The sequence below is a fragment of the Odontesthes bonariensis genome, chromosome 7, assembly GCF_027942865.1.
Source record: "Odontesthes bonariensis isolate fOdoBon6 chromosome 7, fOdoBon6.hap1, whole genome shotgun sequence".
Taxonomy (NCBI): Eukaryota; Metazoa; Chordata; class Actinopteri; order Atheriniformes; family Atherinopsidae; genus Odontesthes; species Odontesthes bonariensis.
The window spans coordinates 38,893,381-38,902,506 of NC_134512.1; positions in this window are offsets into that span (position 1 = coordinate 38,893,381).

The following is a 9,126-nucleotide window of genomic DNA, read 5'->3' on the forward strand; positions in this document are numbered from 1 at the left end:
ACAGAGAGGAAGACGGGTTTGCTGCACTGACAGTCAAATCAAATCAAATCAAATCAAATTAATTTGTAGCACATTTCATGTACAAACAGTTCAAAGTGCTTTACATAAAATAAAAGCATTGCAGCAGGGAGTGGAAGAAGCATTAAAAATACATAAAAGAATATAAAGAGAAACAAATAAAATCATTTAAATGAATTTAAAAACAAGCAACAGTCCAGATAAGTTCAAAGATATTTCATGCATAGACATATGAGAACAGAAATGTTTTTAACCTGGATTTAAAAATGTCTACAGTGGGACAGTATGAGCACTGAAATCTACCTAAATGCATGAGATGTGTCCCAAAAACCAAAATACCCAAAGAGGAAACACAGAGATCATGAAAAGGCAGAAAAAAAGCAAAAAGAAGGAAAATGTCAGGATGAATAAACTGCTGCAGAAAGCAGTGAGTCAGTCACAGTGAAGCTGAAACAAACGGCAGAGGAGCCACACGGAGCAGAGCTGCTTCACCTGGTTAACCCGGAGGGTGAACAGCAGCGAGCTTTGTGTGTGAGGCCACCAGAGCCGGCAGGTCCAGCTCCACTCTGATGCCATGGAAAATAAAACCTAACGGTCGCCTGCCTCCACACAGGCAGCGAGTGTAGCGTCTGCCAGCGGGAGGGACAAAGGTAACACTCACTGAGCCCTCAGACCAGCCACCACTTTCTGACTCCGTCTGTAACACTCACTGAGCCTCAGCTTCTGTCTGTAACACTCACTGAGCCTCAGCTTCTGTCTGTAACACTCACTGAGCCTCAGCTTCTGTCTGTAACACTCACTGAGCCTCAGCTTCTGACTGTAACACTCACTGAGCCTCAGCTTCTGTCTGTAACACTCACTGAGCCTCAGCTTCTGTCTGTAACACTCACTGAGCCTCAGCTTCTGACTGTAACACTCACTGAGCCTCAGCTTCTGTCTGTAACACTCACTGAGCCTCAGCTTCTGACTGTAACACTCACTGAGCCTCAGCTTCTGTCTGTAACACTCACTGAGCCTCAGCTTCTGTCTGTAACACTCACTGAGCCTCAGCTTCTGACTGTAACACTCACTGAGCCTCAGCTTCTGTCTGTAACACTCACTGAGCCTCAGCTTCTGTCTGTAACACTCACTGAGCCTCAGCTTCTGTCTGTAACACTCACTGAGCCTCAGCTTCTGACTGTAACACTCACTGAGCCTCAGCTTCTGTCTGTAACACTCACTGAGCCTCAGCTTCTGTCTGTAACACTCACTGAGCCTCAGCTTCTGACTGTAACACTCACTGAGCCTCAGCTTCTGTCTGTCTGTAACACTCACTGAGCCTCAGCTTCTGTCTGTAACACTCACTGAGCCTCAGCTTCTGTCTGTCTGTAACACTCACTGAGCCTCAGCTTCTGTCTGTAACACTCACTGAGCCTCAGCTTCTGTCTGTAACACTCACTGAGCCTCAGCTTCTGTCTGTAACACTCACTGAGCCTCAGCTTCTGTCTGTAACACTCACTGAGCCTCAGCTTCTGTCTGTAACACTCACTGAGCCTCAGCTTCTGACTGTAACACTCACTGAGCCTCAGCTTCTGTCTGTAACACTCACTGAGCCTCAGCTTCTGTCTGTAACACTCACTGAGCCTCAGCTTCTGACTGTAACACTCACTGAGCCTCAGCTTCTGTCTTTAACACTCACTGAGCCTCAGCTTCTGTCTGTAACACTCACTGAGCCTCAGCTTCTGTCTGTAACACTCACTGAGCCTCAGCTTCTGTCTGTAACACTCACTGAGCCTCAGCTTCTGACTGTAACACTCACTGAGCCTCAGCTTCTGACTGTAACACTCACTGAGCCTCAGCTTCTGTCTGTAACACTCACTGAGCCTCAGCTTCTGTCTGTAACACTCACTGAGCCTCAGCTTCTGTCTGTAACACTCACTGAGCCTCAGCTTCTGTCTGTAACACTCACTGAGCCTCAGCTTCTGTCTGTAACACTCACTGAGCCTCAGCTTCTGTCTGTAACACTCACTGAGCCTCAGCTTCTGTCTGTAACACTCACTGAGCCTCAGCTTCTGTCTGTCTGTAACACTCACTGAGCCTCAGCTTCTGACTGTAACACTCACTGAGCCTCAGCTTCTGTCTGTAACACTCACTGAGCCTCAGCTTCTGACTGACTGTAACACTCACTGAGCCTCAGCTTCTGACTGACTGTAACACTCACTGAGCCTCAGCTTCTGTCTGTCTGTAACACTCACTGAGCCTCAGCTTCTGTCTGTCTGTAACACTCACTGAGCCTCAGCTTCTGTCTGTAACACTCACTGAGCCTCAGCTTCTGTCTGTAACACTCACTGAGCCTCAGCTTCTGACTGTAACACTCACTGAGCCTCAGCTTCTGTCTGTCTGTAACACTCACTGAGCCTCAGCTTCTGACTGTAACACTCACTGAGCCTCAGCTTCTGTCTGTAACACTCACTGAGCCTCAGCTTCTGTCTGTAACACTCACTGAGCCTCAGCTTCTGTCTGTAACACTCACTGAGCCTCAGCTTCTGTCTGTAACACTCACTGAGCCTCAGCTTCTGTCTGTAACACTCACTGAGCCTCAGCTTCTGTCTGTAACACTCACTGAGCCTCAGCTTCTGTCTGTAACACTCACTGAGCCTCAGCTTCTGACTGTAACACTCACTGAGCCTCAGCTTCTGTCTGTAACACTCACTGAGCCTCAGCTTCTGACTGTAACACTCACTGAGCCTCAGCTTCTGTCTGTAACACTCACTGAGCCTCAGCTTCTGTCTGTAACACTCACTGAGCCTCAGCTTCTGTCTGTAACACTCACTGAGCCTCAGCTTCTGTCTGTAACACTCACTGAGCCTCAGCTTCTGACTGTAACACTCACTGAGCCTCAGCTTCTGTCTGTAACACTCACTGAGCCTCAGCTTCTGTCTGTAACACTCACTGAGCCTCAGCTTCTGACTGTAACACTCACTGAGCCTCAGCTTCTGTCTTTAACACTCACTGAGCCTCAGCTTCTGTCTGTAACACTCACTGAGCCTCAGCTTCTGTCTGTAACACTCACTGAGCCTCAGCTTCTGTCTGTAACACTCACTGAGCCTCAGCTTCTGACTGTAACACTCACTGAGCCTCAGCTTCTGACTGTAACACTCACTGAGCCTCAGCTTCTGTCTGTAACACTCACTGAGCCTCAGCTTCTGTCTGTAACACTCACTGAGCCTCAGCTTCTGTCTGTAACACTCACTGAGCCTCAGCTTCTGTCTGTAACACTCACTGAGCCTCAGCTTCTGTCTGTCTGTAACACTCACTGAGCCTCAGCTTCTGTCTGTAACACTCACTGAGCCTCAGCTTCTGTCTGTAACACTCACTGAGCCTCAGCTTCTGTCTGTAACACTCACTGAGCCTCAGCTTCTGTCTGTAACACTCACTGAGCCTCAGCTTCTGTCTGTAACACTCACTGAGCCTCAGCTTCTGTCTGTAACACTCACTGAGCCTCAGCTTCTGACTGTAACACTCACTGAGCCTCAGCTTCTGTCTGTCTGTAACACTCACTGAGCCTCAGCTTCTGACTGACTGTAACACTCACTGAGCCTCAGCTTCTGACTGACTGTAACACTCACTGAGCCTCAGCTTCTGTCTGTCTGTAACACTCACTGAGCCTCAGCTTCTGTCTGTCTGTAACACTCACTGAGCCTCAGCTTCTGTCTGTAACACTCACTGAGCCTCAGCTTCTGTCTGTAACACTCACTGAGCCTCAGCTTCTGACTGTAACACTCACTGAGCCTCAGCTTCTGTCTGTCTGTAACACTCACTGAGCCTCAGCTTCTGACTGTAACACTCACTGAGCCTCAGCTTCTGTCTGTAACACTCACTGAGCCTCAGCTTCTGTCTGTAACACTCACTGAGCCTCAGCTTCTGTCTGTAACACTCACTGAGCCTCAGCTTCTGTCTGTAACACTCACTGAGCCTCAGCTTCTGTCTGTAACACTCACTGAGCCTCAGCTTCTGACTGTAACACTCACTGAGCCTCAGCTTCTGTCTGTCTGTAACACTCACTGAGCCTCAGCTTCTGACTGTAACACTCACTGAGCCTCAGCTTCTGACTGTAACACTCACTGAGCCTCAGCTTCTGTCTGTAACACTCACTGAGCCTCAGCTTCTGTCTGTAACACTCACTGAGCCTCAGCTTCTGTCTGTAACACTCACTGAGCCTCAGCTTCTGCCTGTAACACTCACTGAGCCTCAGCTTCTGTCTGTAACACTCACTGAGCCTCAGCTTCTGACTGTAACACTCACTGAGCCTCAGCTTCTGTCTGTCTGTAACACTCACTGAGCCTCAGCTTCTGACTGTAACACTCACTGAGCCTCAGCTTCTGTCTGTCTGTAACACTCACTGAGCCTCAGCTTCTGACTGTAACACTCACTGAGCCTCAGCTTCTGTCTGTAACACTCACTGAGCCTCAGCTTCTGTCTTTAACACTCACTGAGCCTCAGCTTCTGACTGACTGTAACACTCACTGAGCCTCAGCTTCTGTCTGTAACACTCACTGAGCCTCAGCTTCTGTCTGTAACACTCACTGAGCCTCAGCTTCTGTCTGTAACACTCACTGAGCCTCAGCTTCTGACTGTAACACTCACTGAGCCTCAGCTTCTGTCTGTAACACTCACTGAGCCTCAGCTTCTGTCTGTAACACTCACTGAGCCTCAGCTTCTGTCTGTAACACTCACTGAGCCTCAGCTTCTGACTGTAACACTCACTGAGCCTCAGCTTCTGTCTGTAACACTCACTGAGCCTCAGCTTCTGTCTGTAACACTCACTGAGCCTCAGCTTCTGACTGTAACACTCACTGAGCCTCAGCTTCTGTCTGTCTGTAACACTCACTGAGCCTCAGCTTCTGACTGTAACACTCATTGAGCCTCAGCTTCTGTCTGTCTGTAACACTCACTGAGCCTCAGCTTCTGACTGTAACACTCACTGAGCCTCAGCTTCTGTCTGTAACACTCACTGAGCCTCAGCTTCTGTCTGTAACACTCACTGAGCCTCAGCTTCTGTCTGTCTGTAACACTCACTGAGCCTCAGCTTCTGACTGTAACACTCACTGAGCCTCAGCTTCTGTCTGTCTGTAACACTCACTGAGCCTCAGCTTCTGTCTGTAACACTCACTGAGCCTCAGCTTCTGACTGTAACACTCACTGAGCCTCAGCTTCTGTCTGTAACACTCACTGAGCCTCAGCTTCTGTCTGTAACACTCACTGAGCCTCAGCTTCTGTCTGTAACACTCACTGAGCCTCAGCTTCTGTCTGTAACACTCACTGAGCCTCAGCTTCTGTCTGTAACACTCACTGAGCCTCAGCTTCTGTCTGTAACACTCACTGAGCCTCAGCTTCTGTCTGTCTGTAACACTCACTGAGCCTCAGCTTCTGTCTGTAACACTCACTGAGCCTCAGCTTCTGACTGTAACACTCACTGAGCCTCAGCTTCTGTCTATAACACTCACTGAGCCTCAGCTTCTGTCTGTAACACTCACTGAGCCTCAGCTTCTGTCTGTAACACTCACTGAGCCTCAGCTTCTGACTGTAACACTCACTGAGCCTCAGCTTCTGTCTGTCTGTAACACTCACTGAGCCTCAGCTTCTGTCTGTAACACTCACTGAGCCTCAGCTTCTGTCTGTCTGTAACACTCACTGAGCCTCAGCTTCTGACTGTAACACTCACTGAGCCTCAGCTTCTGTCTGTAACACTCACTGAGCCTCAGCTTCTGTCTGTAACACTCACTGAGCCTCAGCTTCTGTCTGTAACACTCACTGAGCCTCAGCTTCTGTCTGTAACACTCACTGAGCCTCAGCTTCTGTCTGTAACACTCACTGAGCCTCAGCTTCTGTCTGTAACACTCACTGAGCCTCAGCTTCTGACTGTAACACTCACTGAGCCTCAGCTTCTGTCTGTAACACTCACTGAGCCTCAGCTTCTGTCTGTCTGTAACACTCACTGAGCCTCAGCTTCTGTCTGTCTGTAACACTCACTGAGCCTCAGCTTCTGTCTGTAACACTCACTGAGCCTCAGCTTCTGTCTGTAACACTCACTGAGCCTCAGCTTCTGACTGTAACACTCACTGAGCCTCAGCTTCTGTCTGTAACACTCACTGAGCCTCAGCTTCTGTCTGTAACACTCACTGAGCCTCAGCTTCTGTCTGTAACACTCACTGAGCCTCAGCTTCTGACTGTAACACTCACTGAGCCTCAGCTTCTGTCTGTAACACTCACTGAGCCTCAGCTTCTGTCTGTAACACTCACTGAGCCTCAGCTTCTGACTGTAACACTCACTGAGCCTCAGCTTCTGTCTGTAACACTCACTGAGCCTCAGCTTCTGTCTGTAACACTCACTGAGCCTCAGCTTCTGTCTGTAACACTCACTGAGCCTCAGCTTCTGTCTGTAACACTCACTGAGCCTCAGCTTCTGACTGTAACACTCACTGAGCCTCAGCTTCTGTCTGTAACACTCACTGAGCCTCAGCTTCTGTCTGTCTGTAACACTCACTGAGCCTCAGCTTCTGTCTGTAACACTCACTGAGCCTCAGCTTCTGTCTGTAACACTCACTGAGCCTCAGCTTCTGACTGTAACACTCACTGAGCCTCAGCTTCTGTCTGTAACACTCACTGAGCCTCAGCTTCTGTCTGTAACACTCACTGAGCCTCAGCTTCTGTCTGTAACACTCACTGAGCCTCAGCTTCTGTCTGTAACACTCACTGAGCCTCAGCTTCTGTCTGTAACACTCACTGAGCCTCAGCTTCTGTCTGTCTGTAACACTCACTGAGCCTCAGCTTCTGTCTGTCTGTAACACTCACTGAGCCTCAGCTTCTGTCTGTAACACTCACTGAGCCTCAGCTTCTGACTGTAACACTCACTGAGCCTCAGCTTCTGTCTGTAACACTCACTGAGCCTCAGCTTCTGTCTGTAACACTCACTGAGCCTCAGCTTCTGTCTGTAACACTCACTGAGCCTCAGCTTCTGTCTGTCTGTAACACTCACTGAGCCTCAGCTTCTGACTGTAACACTCACTGAGCCTCAGCTTCTGTCTGTAACACTCACTGAGCCTCAGCTTCTGACTGTAACACTCACTGAGCCTCAGCTTCTGTCTGTAACACTCACTGAGCCTCAGCTTCTGTCTGTAACACTCACTGAGCCTCAGCTTCTGTCTGTAACACTCACTGAGCCTCAGCTTCTGACTGTAACACTCACTGAGCCTCAGCTTCTGTCTGTAACACTCACTGAGCCTCAGCTTCTGTCTGTAACACTCACTGAGCCTCAGCTTCTGTCTGTCTGTAACACTCACTGAGCCTCAGCTTCTGTCTGTAACACTCACTGAGCCTCAGCTTCTGTCTGTCTGTAACACTCACTGAGCCTCAGCTTCTGTCTGTAACACTCACTGAGCCTCAGCTTCTGACTGTAACACTCACTGAGCCTCAGCTTCTGTCTGTCTGTAACACTCACTGAGCCTCAGCTTCTGACTGTAACACTCACTGAGCCTCAGCTTCTGTCTGTAACACTCACTGAGCCTCAGCTTCTGTCTGTCTGTAACACTCACTGAGCCTCAGCTTCTGTCTGTAACACTCACTGAGCCTCAGCTTCTGTCTGTCTGTAACACTCACTGAGCCTCAGCTTCTGACTGTAACACTCACTGAGCCTCAGCTTCTGTCTGTCTGTAACACTCACTGAGCCTCAGCTTCTGACTGTAACACTCACTGAGCCTCAGCTTCTGTCTGTAACACTCACTGAGCCTCAGCTTCTGTCTGTAACACTCACTGAGCCTCAGCTTCTGTCTGTAACACTCACTGAGCCTCAGCTTCTGTCTGTAACACTCACTGAGCCTCAGCTTCTGACTGTAACACTCACTGAGCCTCAGCTTCTGTCTGTAACACTCACTGAGCCTCAGCTTCTGTCTGTAACACTCACTGAGCCTCAGCTTCTGTCTGTAACACTCACTGAGCCTCAGCTTCTGTCTGTAACACTCACTGAGCCTCAGCTTCTGTCTGTCTGTAACACTCACTGAGCCTCAGCTTCTGTCTGTAACACTCACTGAGCCTCAGCTTCTGTCTGTCTGTAACACTCACTGAGCCTCAGCTTCTGTCTGTCTGTAACACTCACTGAGCCTCAGCTTCTGTCTGTCTGTAACACTCACTGAGCCTCAGCTTCTGTCTGTCTGTAACACTCACTGAGCCTCAGCTTCTGTCTGTCTGTAACACTCACTGAGCCTCAGCTTCTGTCTGTCTGTAACACTCACTGAGCCTCAGCTTCTGTCTGTCTGTAACACTCACTGAGCCTCAGCTTCTGTCTGTCTGTAACACTCACTGAGCCTCAGCTTCTGTCTGTCTGTAACACTCACTGAGCCTCAGCTTCTGTCTGTAACACTCACTGAGCCTCAGCTTCTGTCTGTCTGTAACACTCACTGAGCCTCAGCTTCTGTCTGTCTGTAACACTCACTGAGCCTCAGCTTCTGTCTGTCTGTAACACTCACTGAGCCTCAGCTTCTGTCTGTAACACTCACTGAGCCTCAGCTTCTGACTGTAACACTCACTGAGCCTCAGCTTCTGTCTATAACACTCACTGAGCCTCAGCTTCTGTCTGTAACACTCACTGAGCCTCAGCTTCTGTCTGTAACACTCACTGAGCCTCAGCTTCTGACTGTAACACTCACTGAGCCTCAGCTTCTGTCTGTAACACTCACTGAGCCTCAGCTTCTGTCTGTAACACTCACTGAGCCTCAGCTTCTGTCTGTAACACTCACTGAGCCTCAGCTTCTGTCTGTAACACTCACTGAGCCTCAGCTTCTGTCTGTAACACTCACTGAGCCTCAGCTTCTGTCTGTAACACTCACTGAGCCTCAGCTTCTGTCTGTAACACTCACTGAGCCTCAGCTTCTGTCTGTAACACTCACTGAGCCTCAGCTTCTGTCTGTAACACTCACTGAGCCTCAGCTTCTGACTGTAACACTCACTGAGCCTCAGCTTCTGTCTGTAACACTCACTGAGCCTCAGCTTCTGACTGTAACACTCACTGAGCCTCAGCTTCTGTCTGTCTGTAACACTCACTGAGCCTCAGCTTCTGACTGTAACACTCAC